Source organism: Lithobates pipiens, unplaced genomic scaffold (assembly GCF_037356315.1).
Source record: "Lithobates pipiens isolate NorthernLeopardFrog02 unplaced genomic scaffold, aLitPip1_a1.2 Scaffold_13, whole genome shotgun sequence".
NCBI classification, from domain to species: Eukaryota; Metazoa; Chordata; class Amphibia; order Anura; family Ranidae; genus Lithobates; species Lithobates pipiens.
The window spans coordinates 174,399,683-174,420,002 of NW_027507718.1; the positions used below are offsets into that span (position 1 = coordinate 174,399,683).

The following is a 20,320-nucleotide window of genomic DNA, read 5'->3' on the forward strand; positions in this document are numbered from 1 at the left end:
TATGAACTTCCTTATTCGAGTCCAGTCGTACGTCATCACGTTCGAATCCGTCGGAGTTTGGTGTGATTGTGTGTGGCCAAGTCCGCTCAGTCGAAAAGTCCGTCAGAACTCTGTCGGAACTCCGGCAGAACTCCGGCAGAACTCCGGCAGAACTCCTTCGGAAGTCTGTCGGACATAAGTCCTCTCGTGTGTACGGGGCTTTAGCCTTTTTCTGACACTTGTTGCTTACAAGTTAAAATCAGTATTTTCAGCTAGAAAATTACTTAGGACCCCCAAACATTATATATATAAAAAAAAAATTTTGAAAAATAAAATGGCGGTCCTTGCAATATTATATGTCACACTGTATTTGTGCAGCTGTCTTTCAAAGGCAATTTTTTGGAAAAAATTACACTTCAATGAATGAAAAAATATATAACCAGGTAAAGTTAGCCCATTTTTTGTTTTGTATATTGTGAAAGATGATGTTACGCCGAGAATCATGAGAGAATCGCAATCTATATTCAAAGCAAAAAAAATTGTGATTCTAATTTTTCCCGGAATCATGCAGCTCTAGTGTGTAGTGCACATGTATTTGTTTGTGTGTAGGGGGGGGGGGGGGGGGGTGTTTAAAGCGGAACTAATCTCTCAGAAACCTTCATTTCCTCATTCCAGCAATGTGGCGGTTAAATCCCTCACTAGCCACTGTCATCTCCTCCCCCCCCAGTTACTTCTGGATGCAGTTACATAGTTACATAGTTAGTCAGGTTGAAAAAAAGACACAAGTCCATCCTGTTCAACCACAAAAAAATAATAATAATAATAATATATAATAATATCATACCAGCCCATATACCCAATTCTATACCCACAGTTGATCCAGAGGAAGGCAAAAAACCCCAACAGAGCATGATCCAATTTGCTAAAGCAGGGGAAAAAATTCCTTCCTGATCCCCCAAGAGGCAATCGGATTTCCCCCGATCAACTTTCCATATAAATGTTAGTACCCAGTTATATTATGTACACTTAGGAAATAATCCAGGCCTTTCCTAAAGCAATCCACTGAGCTGGCCATAACCACCTCTGCAGGGAGTCTATTCCACATTTTCACAGCTCTTAGCCCCTGTACACATGGTCGGAGATTTTGACAACCAAATCCGTCGGATTTTGCCCCGTCGGATTTTGGCCTTCGGCTCTTGTCCGAAACTGTTGCATACACACGGTCAGACAAAGTTGTCGAAAAATCCGATCTTTCAGAACGTGATGACGTAATTTCGTTACGATGGGACTACGTTGAGGCTAGTAGCCAATAGCTTTGATGTAGGAATTTGATCTGAGCATGCGTGGCACTTGGTCCGATCAAAATTCTCTACACATGATCGGAGTATGTCCGATCGGCCCAGTTGGTAGGAAAATATTTCCAACAAGTTGGAAAATTGGGTCCGACGGATATTCCGACGGAATCAGTCCGATGCATACCACACACAATCGGATTATCCAACAACACGGTCCGATAGGACACATTCCGACGGATTCTGTGTGTGTGTACAAGGGCTTACAGTGAAGAAACCTTTCCGTATTTGGAGATGAAATCTCTTTTCCTCTAGACGTAAAGAGTGCCCCCTTGTCCTCTTTGTTGACTGTAAAGTGAATAACCCGACACCAAGTTCAGTGCAAGTTAGAGCTCATTTAACCACTTGCCGCCCACCCTATAGCAGATACACAGCAGCATAGTGGTTTCAAAATCCTGACCAGACGTCATATGACGTGATCAGGATTTTGAGCCGCTGCGCGCTCCGACGGAGACTCTTTACCATGTGATCAGCCGAGTCCAATCAAGGCTGATCACAGTGTAAATAGGAAAAGCCGGCGATCAGTTGCTCCTCTGACGGGGGGGGTCTGTGCTGATCGATTATCAGCGCAGCCCCCCTCCAGGATGCCCACACTGGACCACCAGGGACGCCACCAGACCACCAGGGATGCCCAGCACAGGGATGCCAGTCAGTGCCCACAATGGATGCCAATCAGTGCTCATAATGGATGCCAATTAGTGCCCACAATGGGCATTACTGATTGGCATGCATTATTGTTTGGCACTGATTGGCATCCATTAGTACAGTATAATATAATACAATGCCACCTATCAGTGCCCACCTATGCCGCCTATCAGTGCCCACCTGTGCTGCCTATCAGTGCCAATCCGTGCCACCTATCAGTGCCAATCCATGCCCATCTGTGTCGTCTATCCATACCCACCCATGCCAATCCGTGGCAGCTATCAGTGCCAATTTGTGCCAACTATCAGTGCCCATCCATGTCGCCCATCAGTGCCCATCAGTGCCATATATCAGTGTCCATCAATGCCACCTCATCAGTGCCACTTCATTGGTGCCACCTCATTGGTGCCCATCAGTGCCGCCTTATCAGTGCCCATCAGTGAAGGAGAAAACGTACTTATTTACAAAGTTTTGAAACTGAAACAAAAAAAACATATTTTTTTTCAAAATTTTCTGTATTTTTTTATTTGTTTAGCAAAAAATAAAAACCGTAGAGGTGATCAAATACCATCAAAAGAAAGCTCTATTTGTGAGAAAAAAATGATAAAAATGTAATTTGGGTACAGCGTAGCATGACCGCGCAATTGTCATTCAAAGTGCGACAGTGCTGAAAGCTCAAAATTGGTCTGGGCAGGAAGGTGTTTAAGTGCCCGGTATTGAAGTGGTTAAGCTTGCTTCAGCAGCAACACATATTAACAGCTAGTTTACACTTGCTTCAAAACAAGCCTTCAGACAGGCTTTGTTACAGCTCTCTGAACGCCCACCGAAGCCTCATCGAAGCATCAAGCTTCGTGCTTCGAAGGGGCTTTGGCGGAGCTTCGATGGGGCTTCAGTGGGTCTTCAAGTGAGCTTTGCCATAGACTTCTATGGAGGCTTTGAAGACACTTTGAAGCACCACTATGGCTACATGGGGTATCATTTTTGAAGCAAAGCCAAAGCAAAAGCAAGGTTTACAAAGGACTGTAAGCTAACCATTTTATTTAGTGACAGGGGCTTTGACTGGCTTTCAGAGAGCTTTAACAAAGCCTGTCTGAAGCCTTGTTTTGAAGCAAGTGTAAACTAGCCCTAAGTGTTATTGCTAAGAAGACATAGCATGCCTTTTTAGCAATAAAGAGCTGCCTGCTTTTCATATATTAATAGTCAAGTTTAATTTCAGTTTGGCTTCACATCTATGTGCTGCGCTAATGCTCATTCAGTGATGTACCACTAAGGCCGCTTACACACGGGCGGATTGTCTGCCCAACTAAGTTCGTCAGACAATCCGACAGACAGTCCGTTCAACTTTTGAATGAACGGACTTGACCACACACGATGAACAGACAGTCCGCTGAAAGCTTGCGCGATGACGTGTACAGCACGTACGACGGGACTAGAAATACGACGTCCGAGACACTGCAATGCAACCTTCGGCGTGTAAATCCTTTCTGAGCATGCGCCATACTTAGTCCGTCCAACTTGCCTACACACGAGCGGACTGTCCGCTGAAACCAAGTTTGGACGGACAAAATTACGGAAATTCCGAAAGACTTAGTCCGTCAGACTGTCCGCTGAAAAAGTCCGCTGAAGCCCACACACGAGCGGATTGTCCGCTGAAACACGGTTCAGCGGACTAAGTTGGGCAGACAATCCGCCCGTGTGTACGCGGCCTTAGTGTGCATTGTGCTTGGACAACCCCTGCATTTGGAGGAGCTGCCCATGCACCAAAAAGGTTTATGTACGTTTTTTATTTTAAAAAACACAGCATACCATAATGCATGGGAATATGTCAAGTGTTGTGGTGTGCTGCACTGCATTTATGTTAGCATTAACAAAAGAATGGTGCTACCAACAGGAACAACAAGCTTTTTCATGCACTGAAGCTACAAGCTTGATATTGTGAGCATCCCCGCATCACACAGATGTAAAAGGGGACTTCTTTATTTTTTTTTATTTTTTTTTTAACATTAGTGTTAAGTCCAACTCTTCAAAATGATATAATGCTGTTCCTTTAAAATGTGACCAAGAAGCATGCAATGTGCACTTCAATGCTTAATCTTGATAAACTGTCTCCTCCACTCCAAAGTATCAGGAAGAGAACAGGAGAGAAGAGAAAGTGGAAAGATGTAACTGTAGTATGAGTTTTGCAGCGTTTTTGCAGTAGCATGTTGCATTGTTCAGCTTTTTTTTTTTTTTTTGCGAAACGATACTCCCACAAAAGCTTATGTCTCAAAATGGTCATATGCACAGACTAGGGAAGAAAAGCAAAAACTTCTCCTGCGCTCTGGTGTCAAGGTCCTCAATATGTGGTGTAGCCAGCTTCACATAGTAATGTCTACCGTCTTGCCCGTTTAAGCTCTGAGGAAAGGGGTTCTCCCCTGAAACGCGTCAGCCATTTTTTGGGGTATCGCTTGATCTACTTGACATCAGGTCCAGGCTTGTCGATGTTCGGAAAAGTTGACCCTGCTTTATTGATTATGCCTTCTATCAATACTCGTTTGTGAGTATATATTTTTCTATGTGTTCTATTGAATAAAGCTCTATTAGTGGTAATGCACTAGGTCGGTGTGCCCTCCTGTTCTTTTTTTTTTTTTTTGTTTCTTTTGGCATAAGCACAGACTAGCCGTGTTTTTTTAGGATTTTAAAGCTTTTACCAGAGTCAGAGCATTTTTACAGCTGAAAAACTTCTCTTCAAACCCACTAATTCAGTTTTTTTTCCAGCCAGAAAAGGCCTTCCCAAAAAAGCCTTTAAAGGGAATGGGCTCTAATAGGTCCTACTGCGGAATGGAGGAGACGAGGTGGTGCTATTATATATATTCCCTAAAAGGGGAAAGGCGCAGTATTGAAACTAGGTCCCACCATTTAAAGTGAGGTCCATCTTATTTATAAATTGGGAATGAAACACAGAGTGTTGATTAGGGATGAGCCGAACACCCCCCGGTTCAGTTCGCACCAGAACTTTTTAACGGGCCCCAAATTCGTACGAACGTTAGAACCCCATTGAAGTCTAAAAAGGGTTTGGGGACCTGGCTCCTGCCCCAGGGGACATGGGTCAATGCAAAAAAAAGTTTTAAAAATGGGCGTTTTGGCGGGAGCACTGATTTTAATGACGATTAAAGTGAAAAAAAAAGTGAAATATTCCTTTAAATATCGTGCCTGGGGGTGTCTGTAGTATGCCTGTGAAGTGCCACGTGTTTCCCGTGTTTAGAACAGTCCCTGCACAAAATGACATTTAACGGAAATAACGTCATTTAAAACTGCTTGCGGTTTTAATGTAATATCTGGTTCCTGCAATATGGTTGAAAATCATTGAGAAAAATGGCATGGGTAGCCCTCCCTGCCCATTACCAGCCCCTTTGGGTCTTGTACGCATATTAAGGGGAACCCCGTACCCATATTAAAAAAAGGAAATACGTGTGGCCCCCAGGCCCTATATACTCAGAACAGCAGTATACAGGCGGTGCAAACAAGACAGGGACTGTGTAGGTTTGTTGTGTTAAGTTGAATCTGTTTGTAATTTTCAACTGGTACATTTTTAAAGTGTAGCTCCAGTCAAAAAAACTATTTTTAAGCTTTTTGGAAAACATAGGGAAGGGTTATCACCCCTGTATAATTTGTTTTGCCGTCCGCACTTCTACCGCTGACTGCAAGCTCTATTTAAAACGAGCAAGATAGTTAGCTATATAGGTGGATATAGCGGTGTATACTGCGTTCAGAGCACGCAGACAGCACGCACAATCTCCTAACAGTGACTGAAAGCTCTATTTAAAATGAGCAAAATAGTTAGCTATATAGGTGGATATAGCGGTGTATACTGGGTTCAGAGCACGCAGACAGCACGCACAAGCTCCTACCGCTGACTGCAAGCTCTATTTAAAAGGAGCAAGATAGTTAGCTATATACAGTGGTGTGAAAAAGTGTTTGCCCCCTTCCTCATTTCCTGTTCCTTTGCATGTTTGTCACACTTAAGTGTTTCGGAACATCAAACCAATTTAAACAATAGTCAAGGACAACACAAGTAAACACAAAATGCAATTTGTAAATGAAGGTGTTTATTATTAAAGGTGAAAAAAAATCCAAACCATCATGGCCCTGTATGAAAAAGTGATTGCCCCCCTTGTTAAAACATACTATAACTGTGGTTGTCCACACCTGAGTTCAATTTCTCTAGCCACACCCAGGCCTGATTATTGCCACACCTGTTCACAATCAAGGCATCACGTAAATAGGAGCTGCTTGACACAGTAAGGTCCACCAGAAGATCCTTAAAAGCTACACATCATGCCGAGACCCAAAGAAATTCAGGAACAATTGAGAAAGGAAGTAATTGAGATCTATCAGTCTGGAAAGGGTTATAAAGCCATTTCCAAAGCTTTGGGAATCCAGCGAACCACAGTGAGAGCCATTATCCACAAATGGCGAAGACATGGAACAGTGGTGAACCTTCCCAGGAGTGGCCGGCCGCCCAAAATTACCCCAAGAGCGCAGCGACGACTCATCCAAGAGGTCACAAAAGACCCCACAACAACGTCCAAGGAACTGCAGGCCTCACTTGCCTCAGTTAAGGTCAGCGTTCATGCCTCCACCATCAGGAAAAGACTGGGCAAAAATGGCCTGCATGGCAGAGTTCCAAGGAGAAAACCACTGCTGAGCAAAAAGAACATCAAAGCTCGTCTCAATTTCTCTACAACACATCTTGATGATCCCCAAGACTTTTGGGACAACATTCTGTGGACCGATGAGACAAAAGTGGAACTCTTTGGAAGGTGTGTGTCCAAGTATATCTGGCGTAGAAAGAACACTGCATTTCATAAAAAGAACATTATACCAACAGTAAAATATGGTGGTGGTAGTGTGATGGTCTGGGGCTGTTTTGCTGCTTCAGGACCTGGAAGACTTGCCGTGATAAAAGGAACTATGAATTCTGCTGTCTACCAAGAGATCCTGAAGGAGAATGTCCGACCATCTGTTCGTGTACTCAAGCTGAAACGAACTTGGGTTCTGCAGCAGGAAAATGATCCTAAACACACCAGCAAGTCCACCACCGAATGGCTGAAGAAAAACAAAATGAAGACTTTGGAGTGGCCTAGCCAAAGTCCTGACCTGAATCCTATTGAGATGTTGTGGTATGACCTTAAAAAGGCCGTTCATGCTCGAAAACCCTCTAATGTAACTGAATTAGGACAATTCTGCAAAGATGAGTGGGCCAAAATTCCTCCAGGACGCTGTAAAAGCCTCATTGCACGTTATCGCAAACGCTTGGTTGCAGTTGTTGCTGCTAAGGGTGGCCCAACCAGTTATTAGGTTTAGGGGGCAATCACTTTTTCACACAGGGCCATGATGGTTTGGATTTTTTTTCACCTTTAATAATAAACACCTTCATTTACAAATTGCATTTTGTGTTTACTTGTGTTGTCCTTGACTATTGTTTAAATTGGTTTGATGTTCCGAAACACTTAAGTGTGACAAACATGCAAAGGAACCGGAAATGAGGAAGGGGGCAAACACTTTTTCACACCACTGTAGGTGGATATATCGGTGTATACTGGGTTCAGAGCACACAGACAGCACGCACAATCTCCTAACACTGACTGCAAGCTCTATTATAAAAGATAGATATATCACTAGCTATATAGGTGAATATAGCGGTGTATACTGCGGTCAGGGCACGCAGACAATAACCACTACAGAAGAGCAAGAACGAAAAATCGGCCGATAACGATCGGTGTATACTGTGTTGAAGGTACACAGAACACCCACTAACTGCTACAGACGCCAACACACTACACAAGGCCGCCGCGCTGGCGGCCTTATATAGTGTGGGGCGTGTACTACACAGCCTGAGCTATGATTGGCCACAGGCATCCTGCCTGTGGCCAATCATGGCTCTCCTCGCTGTCGGCGCTGTGATTGGCCAAGCATGCGGGGTCACAGTGCATGCTTGGCCAATCATGAGCCAGCAATGCACTGCGCCATCGCAGTGCATTGTGGGCCATGAGCGCCACACGAATTTGGCGTGAACGGCCCATAACGTTCGGAATTCGCCGAACGGGCGAACAGCCGATGTTCGAGTTGAACGTATGTTCGACTCGAACACGAAGCTCATCCCTAGTGGTGATGTATGCCAATATTTTCCATGTGGGATTCACATGGAGCAGCATATCAAGACTGAGCAATGAAAAGCACATTGCATACTTTTTGGTCACATTTTAACCACTTGCTGCTAAATCTCGTACATAGTACGTCATTTGACTTCAAGAGTGATGCCTACAGGCTACCGCTTTTAGAGCCGACGGTCGCTTCCTTTGTAATAGCAATAGAAGCAGCTAACTAGCCTCTTGATTGGTATTATAAGCAATGGCAGGGCCCCCTCCTGCCGCCTTCTGTGGCTCTCTCAGGCTCCTCTGTCCCACTGGGAGACCCAAGGTACAAGCTGGCACATCTTCCGGCTAGACGGAGACCCATGCAAAGTCGGGGGTTGGGTTTCACTATGGTAACCTGAAAGCAATGACATCACATCACGTCAAAATTACCAATCTTGGTGTTTTGAATGCTTTAAAGGGCAGAGGAAGGATTTGGGGTCTTATAGACCCCAGATGGCTTCATAAAGAGTATCTGCCTGGTGCCTATTGCTGCCGCAAGGGATGTTTACATTCCTTGTGACAGCAATAAAAGTGATCCAAAAAATAAAAATGTAAATCAACAGTGTGAAATTAAAACATTTTTTTTTTTTAAATGCCCTCACCCCCCCCATGCTAGTGCGTGTTGGTCCCGCACACACACAAACAGCGATCGTCCCACGCATTGGAGGTATCAAAGCGAATTTTAGATCATGGGCAGTATTTCTAGTATTAGACCTCCTCTTTAAGACCCCTTTCACACCACACCGCCACATTGCGTCGGCGGTAAAACGCCGCTATTTTTAAATTTAGATTTTTAGATTTGCGGCGCATTTTGGCCGCTAGCGGGGTGCTTTTACCCCCCACTAGCGGCCGCGAAAGGGTTAAAACCGCCGGCAATACGCCGCAATAGCAGCGTTTTGCCGGCGGTATTACAGCGCTGCCCCATTGATTTCAATGGGGAGCAGCGGTGGAGGAGCGGTAAACACACCGCTCTTTCACCGCTCCAAAGAAGCTGCTGGCAGGACTTTTTTCTGACGTCCTGCCAGCGCACCGCTGTAGTGTGAAAGCCCTCGGGGCTTTCACACTACACACAATGGTGCAGCTTCTTTAGGGCGGATTGCAGGCACTATTTCTAACGCTATAGCGCCTGCAAAACGCCCTGGTGTGAAAGGGGTGTAAATCTAAAGTGTTAACCTGCAAAGGCTTTCAGAACATTGCCTATGGATAGTAAAAGTTGTTTCCGTTGCGCGGTATGTGCAGTTTTAAAGAGTGACATGTTAAGTATCTATTTACGCAGCGCAACATCATCTTTTATATTTTCCAAAATAATTGGGTTATATATTGTGTTTTTTTGCATTCAAAAAAGTGTATTTTTTCCCCAAAATTTTGTTTGAAAACCCGCTGCAAAAATAACGCATGACATAAAAACCCACCAATTTATTCTCTAGGCCTCCACTTTAAAAAAATATATACTGTTTGGTGGTTCTAAGTAATTTTCTAGCAGAAAAACTGATTGTTACACGTAAACAAAAAGTAGAGTAAAGGGACAGTATTCTACAATTTTGAGGAGTTGGAATTTTATGATTTCCATTTATTATCGTGGTGTGATGGCACTGATGTATCCTTTTCACTAAGGTAGGTGATTATTTGTTTGAGGATATTATGTTTTCAACACTAGTGCACTTTTTGTTTCTTTGATTTATTTGTGTTAGAATAGCACATAAAGTCCTGGCACAGCTCACACTTATTGAGCTGATATCTTTTTTTGGGGGGGGGGGGGTTTAGCACAAGATGGATATTTTTATATGAATACTGTTAAGACTAAGAGAGGCTTACGAGAAATATCTGAACAAACCCCCTTATATTTCACAATTGCCTTTTTTAGAAAAAGAGTCGGGACACAGTCCCCCATCTTCTTGTCCTCTGCAGTCCTGCACTCACTAATACTGAACAGGAAATGCACTATACAGATTGCTTCCTGTTCATTCACAAATTGAGAAGATATTAAACTTGCTAATCATGTTTACTATATCTCCAGTTATGAACACTGTGCTTAGTACTGAACACTGAGTGGCGTTCACTCAGGTAAATGAAGGATCAGTAAATACGAGATATATTTACCCATCCCCCACTCACCTTCTACATTGGCTAAGATCCATGCCACTGGGCATCTCTGTATGCTTCCCTCTGTGTCCCCTGCAAAACCTGATGTCCCTACTGATACAGGAGGGGGATAAGCAATGAAGGAGAGGGTCGGGGGACACACAGTAGCCAGCAGGTTGTGCAGGCACAGTGCGAGCGATGGTAATGGCAGAGGGTTTTGTGGGCGTGCTCATATTTTGAAGAAATGCAATGCTGCAATTAGTGTCTTGTCGGAAGCTGCTGAAAGCGGTTTATTGGTGAGAATGCGGGTGTAAAGTGAAACATTGTCAGAAAGATGAAATTAGCCTTTAAACATAAAGATATAGCGCACCCAAAGTGCTAATAACACAAGGAAGATGGATCTACATAAATTGTTACTAAACAAAAAACATAATAATTTGGCTTAGTTTTAAACACTCTAACTTGTTGTGGGCCTTGAGGATGTTACGCACACCCAAAAAAAATTCTCTAAAGTACAAAGGGCATGTGTAGTTTGCTAGTCTGTCAAAATACAGAGCTGTAATATCAGCTCCCTTCAAAAAATGGACTCTCTGCCACCGTGCTTATAAACAATGTTTAGAGGGGCGATAGAGCCAGAAAGTTAAATTATTACTTTTATATCTACTATTTCAAAGAGTTACATTTCAATGTGCATATAATAAGTTAGAGAAGAGCTTCAGGGAAAAAAAAATGTTCATTCAAACTTTGCCGGGTAGATTAAAAAAGAAACTGAGATTTTACCTTGCAAATGATGAATAATTGAAGGTAATTGAAGTGAACACAACTTCACATTATATACTAGGCCTAACTCACACCTATGCATTTTTAGTGCTTTTTGCATATTGCAAATTTTCACTACAGAAATTGTTCCATAGGAACCATGTTAAATGGACTGTAGTGCAAATCTGCAAAATACAAAAAGCACTAAAAATGCATGGGTGTGAATCAGGACTTAGTACATCATCTGCAATTGTTCAGTAGAGCAGAGACGCATGCCTTGCTCTCAATTCAATAGGATGCACCTCAAAGCAAGCTGTTCAGCTGTGCTGTTCCTTTAAGAGGTTGTGTGCCACCTCAAGCATTCCTGCTACCATAGGTGCTAGCTGGTTGGTTATGGACAAGTCCAGCCCTGGCAGCATCATGTATTCTCAATTAAAACACAAATTTCCTGTAAATATATGAGAAAAAAGAGCTATAGAAGCTAGCAGAACTATGACTAAAAATCTTATGTGCAATACTTGAGATTAGTGAGAAGTATACAACTTCTCTAACATAGAGCTAACTATGGACAAATACAAAAGTAATTCAGTTAATCAATAAATTATGTAGTTCACAACAAGTCAACTTGATATCATGTCTATAGACAGTGACCATTTGAATCAAATGTGATGCCCATGGGGTTGACCAGTGATGCCCATGGGGTTGACCTAATAAAGACAAGCGGTTCACTTTGCAAGGGAGTTTTCTGTTCTGTTTCGTAACACAGATAATAAAGTGTATGTAAACCCAAAATCGCTCAGGGCTGTATGCAACTGAGAAGCTATGCATCAAGGCTGCATCAAAAATTAAACTATGTTTTGCATTTGCCGTTTAGTACTACTGCTAAACGTGACCCATTTAGATGTGTGGGGCTGCACCACAACCATGTACAATGCATGTGGCTGTGATGCAGTGGTTCACCCTTTTTTAGGGTTAAAACAGACGGGGAGGAGGCGACATATCATGGATCAGTTTTCAGAAGGAAGGCAAAGGCTGCTGAATGTTAGAACAGTACAAGCCCTCAGTGCCTACATTTGTTTGTGTACGTTTATATATTTGTATATTTTGTGTTATTTCACAAATCAAAATAGTTGTGGATTTAAAGAAGGGAATCATGTTTTATTAGAACGTTTTTCTCTATAACTAAAGTTAAAATTAAACATCATAGACAACATGCATAATGTAAAAGCAAATAAAAGAAAACACACCACCTCTTAATCCAGTGCACATAAAAGAAAAAAAGGAAAAAAAAAGTAGATGAGTGTAACGCACTAAAACTTACCTTTTGCTTTTCACAGCTATGATTTTAATATGTAAGATATCCTTATTCTATATCGTAGTTCCTATTGATAGGTTCAGAACAGAATGACTCTGTGTTACTTTAGAACACTAATCTATACTGACAAAAAGGGAAGCAGAAACAGTGGTATTTCAACATACTAAAAACTTCTTCTTTCTAATGTGTATTGAAACATGACAAGGTTTTAGCTTTTACATTTACAGTTTCAGTCTCTTCCTGGACCTGGAAGCTCTGCCTATGACATTGCAGGCCACACCTGCCCCACCACACTTTTCCCCAGATACAACCAAATTATATAAATAAACAGCAAACAGAACTTGGCAAGAAAATGGTCGTGGCACTTTACTGTTTTTTTTTTTAACACATTAATATTCTTCAATACTCTTTTATTATTAACCAAATGACATCATAAATTCAAATAAACATCAGTTCATTCTGTTCAGTTTTTATAACTCGAGCAGCAATACTACACATTTTACATAGAAAATAACCAAGTCAGCCTAGAATACCAGGGTAACCCAACCACATAATAGTGCCCGCGACTGGGACGGGCGGGAGGGACGGACTTTTTTTCTTCCAGTCTTGAACGCCGGGAAAGAGGGCAAGCACCAATCTCATTGTACTTAAATAGCCTCTGCTGGTCTTCCAGAACATTTCCCGGATTCCCACTGGTTCACACTGGAAAACTTATCCCCAGATTCTTAAAGGGAACAGCACCCTTAAATAGCCAAATAACTAACTGCAACAAAACCTTAAATTATTGCATAGGGAAGGGGCGACCACAATCTCAAAAAAGTGGGCCCATATTGTGCCCCCTTTTGACATTCTCAGCACAAAAACCACTTGCCTAGACCAGTGCTTTTCAACCTTTCCTTGGTTGGGGATGGCACCTTTCAAAAGTATTTTCAGTCTCAAGGCACCCCCAGTCTAGAGGCTTGTTCACACGTAAGGTTGGGGGGGGGGGATGGGTAAAACCACATGGTTCAGCCTTGTTTTCATCTTTCTAATTTTTGTTGGGCTTTGCCAGTGACATTCATAGCCAGGCCTCTGAAAATGCTAACTCACGTTTGCTCCCATAGCCTTACAAATCCTCAATGTGTTTTATTTTGAGAATGGGGTTAAAGTGAACATATAGCCAGTGTCAGGTCACCTGAAGGCCGTTGGGGTCAGGAGTGCACCGCTAAGGTAGTGGACCCTACAGCTGACTGCTGCGGATGGGGCTCTGGGTGGTTCAGGAAAGCAAGTCCTCTGGTGCACCAACATGGATCACACTGGGAGCTAAAACATGAGATTCCCCAGGGCGCAGAATCTAAGAGCCAGCAGGTGTTCACCAGGGCCCCCTGATGGTGGGGATGGACTTTGCTGCAACTGGCTCCAGGTCGTGGCCCCCAGGGTCTCCTAGCTCAGTTTTGAAGGTCTAAATTAAAAATATCCAAACCCACATCTGAAAGGTTGACCCCATCTCGCCTGTATAAACCTGGTACACCACCTTCCAGATCCATGTGCCGGTAAGATAGCCCACCAATCGTGGGCATGAACTTTTCCAGAGCTCTATTAGTTCTTTTCCACATCTTCTCCATAACTCTCCTCTGAGTCGAGGACAGCCAAACGAGACGGGAGACAACCTTGGAAAAGGCCATCATTGCACCTGGGGAAGTGACCGAAAAATGATGAAGGTCTCATTTTATCATAAAGAATAAATCGAGTGTCCTAATATTCTCCAAATTTTTACCCCCTAGATGAACCACTAAGATAGTAGATGGGGGCCAAAATTGATATAACATAGACAGACAAATGAAAATAAAACTGACACCACTAAGCTAAGCAGGGCAATAACTTCTCCGCAGGACGTGGAAACCTTGCTAAAAGATCTGAACAAATTAATGGAGTGGGCAACTACATGGCAAAGGAGGTTCAATGTAGAAAAATGTAAAATAATGCATTTGGTGGCAAAAATATGAATGCAATCTATACACTGGAGGGAGAACCTCTGGGGGAATCTAAGATGGAAAAGGACCTGGGGGTCCTAGTAGATGATAGGCTCAGCAATGGCATGCAATGCCAAGCTGCTGCTAGCAAAGCAAACAGAATATTGGCATGCATTAAAAAGGGGATCAACTCCAGAGATAAAATTATAATTCTCCCACTCTACGAGACTTTGGTCTGGCCGCACCTAGAGTATGCTGCCCAGTTCTGGGCACCAGTCCTCGGGAAGGATGTACTGGAAATGAAGCGAGTACAAAGAAGGGCAACAAAGCTAATAAAGGGTCTGGAGAATATTAGTTATGAGGATAGGTTGCGAGCACTGAACTTATTCTCTCTGGAGAAGAGACACTTGAGAGGGGATATGATTTTAATATACAAATACCATACTGGTGACCCCACAATAGAGATAAAACTTTGCTATATGCAGCGAGAAGAGCAGAAGATACAGATGTGGTTGCAACCAGAAGTCTCTCCTTTAGGGCAACCTTGAGTAGGCAGGACGAGAAACAGGAGGGACTCCAAGCCAGGATCTGCCCAGAAGTCCAGTCCATGTGTGGCGAGTGGAGCTGTAGCCAAGGAAGACCCAATACGATGGGGGTTAAGGCCTTAGCTAGGATAAGGAAGGATATCCACTCCTGGTGGAGTATCCCTATCAACATCTTAACAGGGAGAGTCTGGAAGTGCATAGGGCTCCCTGGAAGAACAGTGCCATCAATTGCAGAGACTACCAGTGGCATGGTGAGGGGAAAAAGGGTTAGCTTCATGGAAGATGCAGTTCTCCAGTCCATAAAATTGCCAGCAGCCCCGGAATCCAGATATGCCCAAGACCAATTGAGAGGATGTGCCTACATGAAAGAACAAAGAAAGAAGAAGATGAGAAGGAGATATTTCTGGGTCCAATACACCACCTTCCAGATGTATTAGACCTGAGTGTTTCCCGGACAAATCAAGCAGGAGTCACGAAAATGACCCTTGCCCCCACAATAGAGACACAGACCCAGAGTTCTGCGCCTAGCACATTCCTCTGGGATTAGCCTGGACCTCTCCTGAAATTGAATATCGATCTGGTTACACAAGGAGAGGACATTGTCCAGACTGGAGGGGATCCTCCTGCCCACTAATTCATCCTTCACTCGGTCAGAGAGACCATGTAAAAAGGTTTCAACTAAGGCCTCATTATTGAAGCTCAACTCAGCTGTTATGCTGCATACACACGGTCGGATTTTCAGATGGAAAATTTTTGGATGGGAGCTTTTTGGTGGAAATTCCTACCGTGTGTAGGCTCCATCGGACAGTTTCCATCTGAATTTCCAACACACAAAATATGAGATCTGGATCTCAAATTTTCTGACAACAAACTCCGTTCTTGTCAATTCCGATCGCATGTACACAATTCTAGTAAAACTAGCGTTCGTAATGGAGATAGCACATTCGCCATGATGGCATTTTTTAAATCTTTTAATGCAGCACATTCTCTTCTTTAGAAAGCTAGAATAATGAAGTTGTTTTGCTGCTCATATTCACACAGAGTTCTGAAAAAATTATTTCTTTAATATTTCTCGTGATCTGAATATTTTATTTTTTGGTTTTCGTCAGATCTCATAATAATGTATTTAATTTTGTTTTTTGTTTAATAGTGTTTTTTTTTTTATCAAGATCTCCTTTTTTTTTCTCCTAGTGCTCTCCATAATATTGTTTTTAGTTTTGTTTGTCAAGTTACCACAACACCGTTATTATCTTGTATTTTTTTTAACCTCAAGGAGGTTGTTTGTTTTTCACAGATGAGGCGTTGGCCATCCTCCATTTTGCTGGTAGTCATGCAGCCAAAGGCCTCTTGAGGAGTGGAAGTGGCTCTGAGGGCCACCTTAGCCTCCCGAATCAGCCCAAGTGCTGCCTCCTGCACATTATTCCCCTTCCTGGGCCTTTTGGTTGGAAGGCGGAGGGGAGGGACCTGGGATTCTGTCAGGCTACTGGGCACGGCCATCTCCTGGCTGCCACTTTCCCCCACCATCTCCTGGCTGCCACATTCCACACCCTCCCCCTGTCTGCCACATTCCACACCCTCCTCCTGGCTGAGGCTTTCCTGTGTATGAAAAAGGGACATAGTTTTAGTATTTTGTTCATCAATCACACACAATTTTCAGCTCATAACTGTTGCAAATTGAATGCTAACAAATAGAAAAGACTATCATTCTGACCCCACCATTTTTCATTCTTGTCCCAAACATTTTTGCCCACTACTGTCTATTGATATGTAAAACACTTTATTAAATCAGCAATTAGTGACTAACTAGTTAGTTACTAACATATAGTTAACATCATTAATTTTATGACCAGAAATATGTTGAACAATGCTTTACCTGGCTCAAGCTGGGCTCCTCCACTTCTTTCTGGCTGAAAGGCCCATATTGGATGTAGGAAGCCTCAGCTGGGGTGGAAGGAAGAGTGGAAGGAAGTGTAGAGAGTGATTGCCTGACTTCAGTCTGGTCTGACAGAAACCACAGTCTCTCATAGTACCACAGCCTGGGGACATAAATGTCATCTGCTGCTGCTCCTGATCTCATGGAATCCTGGACCTTATTGTACTGCCTATTATAAGTGCTCCTCAGGCCACCAATTTTGGCTTTTAAATAGGGGATGGTTGCTGTGGGGATCACTGACTTCACCAACTCCAGCAGTTTCTCCAGCTCTGCCTGCCTCTTTTATTTATGATTATAATGCGGATGTTTCACCTGCCACAGACAGAGCGACTCCCTTTTCTTGTCTATGAATAGGGGGAGGAAGTTGTGATCATTGAAGCCATCCATTTTCTCTGCAAGACACAACACAAGACAAACCCTAATGTCAGGCTAAACTCACCTAATCTTGTCCCAATATAGGCCTCAATCTAGAAGCAGTATAGGCCACTGATGCACCAAGTTCAAATTGTGCCTTTGTTCGAACGATCAGCGCTTCTGATACTCCCTCCGCTCACAGATCGTATGTACTATGCACACGCGCACGCTTCGCATGCGTGAAACTCCGCCCACTCCTCATGGTTTTTCTAGTCTATTCCCCGCTACCTTGTATTTGGGCGCAGCGGGAGAGCACATGGTAGGGACAGAGGAGAGCAGCAACAAATGTGAGAAAGGCCAAGATCATGAATAAAGTTGTGAAGAGTCTGCGCCGGAATTTTGAGGTACGGCGATCCAAGGATCAACTGAGGAAACGCTGGTCAGACCTGAAATTGAGGGAGCAGGATCAGTACAGAAGGATCAAGAGAGTTCTTCAAAAAAGTAAGTTGTTGTCAAGTAAGTTTTTGTTGTGTGTTATTATTATTATTATTACTTGCATGCTGCTCCATGTGCTTTTCTTTACTGTTGTACAGTTTAAAATGGCAACTTTCAGGTTTGTGGGCACAGTAATAGTTCGTAGTAAACATTGTTCATTCGCCCACTAATACAATGTTTGGGGCAGATGCAGGTTAACTATATTTGTTCATGCCTATTTGGATTAACCACTTGCTTACTGGGCACTTAAACCCCCCTCCTGCCCAGACCAATTTTCAGCTTTCAGCGCTCATGCACTTTGAATGACAATTGCGCGGGCATACAACACTGTACCCAAATTAAATTTTTATCATTTTTTTCCCACAAATAGAGCTTTATTTTGGTGGTATTTAATTACAGCTGGGAGTTTTATTTTTTTCTAAACAAACAAAAAAAATGCAAAAAAAAAAAAAAATCATGTTTAATAGTTTGTTATAAAATTTTGCAAACAGGTCATTTTTCTCCTTCATTAACCACTTGCCGACCGCCGCACGACGATATACGTCGGCAGAATGGCACGGGCAGGCATATGGGCGTATATATAAGTCCCTGCCTGCCCGCGGGTGGGGGGCCCGATCGGGCCCCCCCCCGGTGCCTGCGGCGGTCGGCATTCCGTCGAGAGCGATCCGGGATGAGGGGGCGGCCATTCATTCATGGCCACCCCCTCGCGATCGCTCTCGACGAATGGAAATCCCCGGTGACATCACTTCCTCTCCTGTAATGTAAACACAGGAGAGGAAGTGATGTATTCTCTCCTCCGTGTCGGTATTTTTCGTTCCGACACGGAGGAGAGCGGATCGGTGAGTTGCACCAACACTCTACACACACAGTAGAACATGCCAGGCACACTCACACCCCCCCTTTACCCCCGATCACCCCCCCAATTACCCCTGCCCCCCAGTCACAGTGACACCAATGTCATTTTTTTTTTTTTTTTTTTTTTTTTTTTGCATTGGTGTCATTTGTGACTGTAATAACTGTTAGGGCAGTTAGAGTTAGCCCCCCCAATAAAGGTTTAACCCCGTGATCACCCCCCGTCGCCAGTGTCACTAAGGCTGGGTTCACATTGCAGCGGTTTATGAGAACGAATGTGATTCGCACCGCACTGCAGTGCAAATCACATCCGATCTCTGTGCGATTCGAGTTCAGCCATTCGCCGCACCCGCCGCACCCGCCGCAAATTCGCACGGGACCCTTTTTTTGGCCCGCAGCAGAATCGGATCGCATGGGTGTTCACACCATGCGATCCGAGTTTGCAGATCGCACTGCGATATGCGAACTGATCTGGGGGTGTCAGTAACATTTCACTGACACTCCCAGCAGTTCGCATAGGGCAGTGTGAACTGCCGCCGGGAGGCATGCGATGCGGGAACCCGCCGCGGATTCGCGGCGTTTCCGCATCGCTCCAGTGTGAACCCAGCCTAATAAGCGATCATTTTTCTGATCGCCGTATTAGTGTCACAGGTGACGCTAGTTAGGCAGGTAGGTATTTAGGTTCGCCGCAGCTTTTTATAGCGCCAGGGACCCCCATATACTACCGCATAAAGCCCCCTGATTGCCCCCTAGTTAACCCTTTCACCTGTGATCACCATATAACTGTTACAGGTGACGCTGGTTGGTTAGTTATTTTTTTATAGTTTCAGGGCACCCGCCATTTATTACCTAATAAAGGTTTAACCCCCTGATCACCCGGCGGGTGTCATTTGTGACTAATAACTGTTAGGGCAGTTAGGGTTAGCCCCCTTTAGTTCTAAGGTACCCCCCTAACCCCCCCAATAAAGGTTTAACCCCGTGATCACCCCCCGTCGCCAGTGTCACTAAGGCTGGGTTCACATTGCAGCGGTTTGAGAACGGATGTGATTCGCACCACACTGCAGTGCAAATCACATCCGATCTCTGTGCGATTCGAGTTCAGCCATTCGCCGCACCCGCCGCACCCGCCGCACCCGCCGCAAATTCGCACGGGACCCTTTTTTTGGCCCGCAGCAGAATCGGATCGCATGGGTGTTCACACCATGCGATCCGAGTTTGCAGATCGCACTGCGATATGCGAACTGATCTGGGGGTGTCAGTAACATTTCACTGACACTCCCAGCAGTTCGCATAGGGCAGTGTGAACTGCCGCCGGGAGGCATGCGATGCGGGAACCCGCCGCGCATTCGTGGCGTTCCCGCATCGCTCCAGTGTGAACCCAGCCTAATAAGCGATCGTTTTTCTGATCGCTGTATTAGTGTCACAGGTGACGCTAGTTAGGCAGGTAGGTATTTAGGTTCGCCGCAGCTTTTTATAGCGCCAGGGACCCCCATATACTACCGCATAAAGCCCCCTGATTGCCCCCTAGTTAACCCTTTCACCAGTGATCACCATATAACTGTTACAGGTGACGCTGGTTGGTTAGTTATTTTTTTATAGTTTCAGGGCACCCGCCATTTATTACCTAGTCTCACTAGTGTACCCCTAAATTTAGGGGTGTCTACTTTCCAAAATGGGGTCATTTGGGGGGGGTTTGTGCCATCTTGGCATTTTATGGCCTTCAAAACTGTAACGCCCTTAGAAAGCCTGAAGGCGGTGCTTGGTTTTCGGGGCCCCGTACGCGGCTAGGCTCCCAAAAAGTCCCACATATGTGGTATCCCCGTACTCAGGAGAAGCAGCAGAATTTATTTTGGGGTGTCATTTCACATATGCCCATGG

The 20,320-nt window shown here is 44.1% G+C and overlaps 1 protein-coding gene across 2 annotated transcripts in view; it reads right to left on the reverse strand.

The window, feature by feature from the left end:
* LRRC25 (leucine rich repeat containing 25) overlaps positions 1 to 12,476 on the reverse strand; it is a 78,003-nt gene extending 65,527 nt beyond the window's left edge. The window contains exon 1 of one of the 2 annotated variants that reach the window (XM_077475905.1): positions 12,318 to 12,476. The gene's annotated coding sequence lies outside the window, so the exon portion shown is untranslated. The remainder of the gene's footprint in view (positions 1 to 12,317) is intronic. The other variant, XM_077475904.1, reaches the window with a different exon arrangement.
* Positions 12,477 to 20,320: the final 7,844 nt, after the last annotated feature.